This window comes from Micromys minutus (assembly GCF_963924665.1).
Source record: "Micromys minutus genome assembly, chromosome: 19".
NCBI lineage: Eukaryota > Metazoa > Chordata > Mammalia > Rodentia > Muridae > Micromys > Micromys minutus.
In genome coordinates this window covers 42012115-42014609 of record NC_137954.1, presented here as the reverse complement: position 1 = coordinate 42014609, position 2495 = coordinate 42012115, and positions in this window count along the sequence as shown.

Below are 2495 nucleotides of genomic sequence, written 5' to 3'. Positions count from 1 at the left end.
AACTTCCGATTCGCCCAAACCGACAGATAATCTAGCACAAATACGTTAACTATAGAGAAGCCCTTTCCCACCAGCCTGTGCAGTAGTTCCTTTTCTCCTCTTCCACTCCCTTCCCTCTGGGAAACTTTTCTTTTCTCTTATGGAGAGGCTGCGCTTTATAGCTCCCTTCCTTTTCCTATCATCCGCCTTCTGTTGCACCCCAGCTGGGAACTGATTGAAAGGGAACACCGAGAGCTGGAAATGTTTCAAGTCATTTTCTCCAGAGCCTCAGGATACCCAGAGACTGATTCATTCACTTCTCACCTCCTTGCAACTTCCTCTTAAGTCTTCCAAGCACTGTCTAAAGGCACAGAACAGCATGTGGCAGCCTGTCACCAAAGGAAACCACACCATCCCAAACCCCATTATCACTATGACATTTGATGCCCTAGACTGTGAGACTAATGCATTGCCTTTGCCAACACTTGTCAAGTCAAGAAAATTATAAAAAGTAATCAAGTTCTCCATCTCTGTCTTTGCGCGGTTGAGTGTCTGTCTACTGCTGTAATTACGTGGGATATGTTTCAGAAACAGGAAGTCAGTAGAGATCAGAGGGTGAGGGCTCGGTGTATTTACAGTGCTTGCTTAGGATTTCCTGTTGTGAGCGTTTGCCCACCACCACCTTCCTATAAAAATGTATCTATTGGTCATTATGAAGATAAGTCAGGGAGCTGACATACAGGATTTCTAATCATGGAGCAGAAAGCATGTAATATAAATATGGGATGCCCATTCATCACAGAAAAACATATCATAGAAACCCCAACTCCTATAATATAATGTAATAAGTTAACATGAACCAGGAAATGTCTTTTAATTAGTCATTTTATTGGTATCAAGATTTCAATGTGAAAGTATTCAGGCATGTAAATGTTTCCTTTAAGGCTCCACAATAGCAGCTTTGAGGTCCTTTTCTTGTGCTTCAGCTGTCTTACATTTATCTGCATCTATGGTAGCAGGATTACTGGGTTCTGTTGGAGACATAGTGTCTTGGCTGTTACTGATTGTGCTTTTCCCCTGATGCTGAGGCATCTGGGGTTGGGATAATTGTGATTGTAGGTGTTACTATCTAACCTTGTCTCTATTAGGTATATTATTCCATTCCTTGATTTCTGTTGCCCTCTCTGGATTATAGGAAAGTGTGGTGGCTGTGGGTCTGCAGGGAGTGTTTATGCAGGTTGGTGGGTGTCAGGGACAAGTAGAAGAAAAGGCAGGAAAGAAGAGTATCCTGTTCACACACAGAGGAAGGTCCACAGGAAATTGGAAATGTATTAAAAAGAGGGGATCGATACGGTCAAGAATTATCGGGTGAGGCAGATGTGACGGGGCTGAAAGGATCTTCAGTAAACCAACACCTTGAGTTTCCAATGAAAGACGCAAGGTGGGCAGAGGGGGTAGCCTGAAAGGAGACTGTTACCTGGCTGAGGCTGAGAGTGGAGAGACAGTAATGGAGGCCAGGAAAGAGAGTGATTCAATTCATCTACCTAAGGCCCCGTCAGGCATGGCCATTGGGGGTTTAGGCTATAAAGTGTTTCTAGGTACCAGTGGCTGACATGAAGGAATGACAATGGGCTAGAATGGAGGCTGAGAGGATCCACAGAAGGAGAAAATCTGGGTACACTAGTACAAAGTTTTGCAGGGTAGCCTGGGAATGGAGGTAGGATGGAAGGATAGGCCCCTTCAAGTAGTCTGCCACAGAGTTGGGAATGAGACTAGAGAGGTAGTATTGGAGGGCAGTGGACATCACCTTCCTGAGTTCAGGTCTGGTGTGACTACTGAGGACAGGAATGGGTTCGGTGTGTGTGTGTGTGTGTGTGTGTGTGTGTGTGTGTGTGTGTGTGTCAGAGGGGGAAGGGGGACGCTGAGAGAACCAACAGAAAGGCAGAAAGCTTGGTCTACTTCGTGGTAAGGAGGGAATGAGACTGAGTGGAAGTTCAGGAACCCCTGAGAATGATTGTCTACTGGGCTGGATGTAAGACTGTGAAAACTGTAATGGAAAACACGAAGGAGAGAGAAAACAGCTTACCTGATTCTCAACCAGTTGTGATCACTGGGTTCCCAGTTAGAGAGTTGTCTTAGGGTTTTACTGCTGTAAACAGATACCATGACCAAGGCAACTCTTATAAGGACAACATTTAATTGGGGTTGGCTTATAGGTTCAGAAGTTCAGTCCGTTATCATCTAGGCAGAAACACTGCAACATCCAGGCATGATGCAGGAGGAGCTGAGAGTTCTACATCTTCATCTGAAGACTGCTAGAAGAATGCTGGCTGGCTTTCGAGCAGCTAAGATGAAAGTCATAAAGCCCATGCTCACAGTGACACAGCTACACCAACAAGGCCACACCTTCTAGTTGTGCCATGCCCTGGCTTGAGCATACAAACCATTATAAAAATGTTGCTAAGTATAGATTAATGAAAGAAAAGAGCTGGGTCAGCTACAAGGTTTGGCAGAGC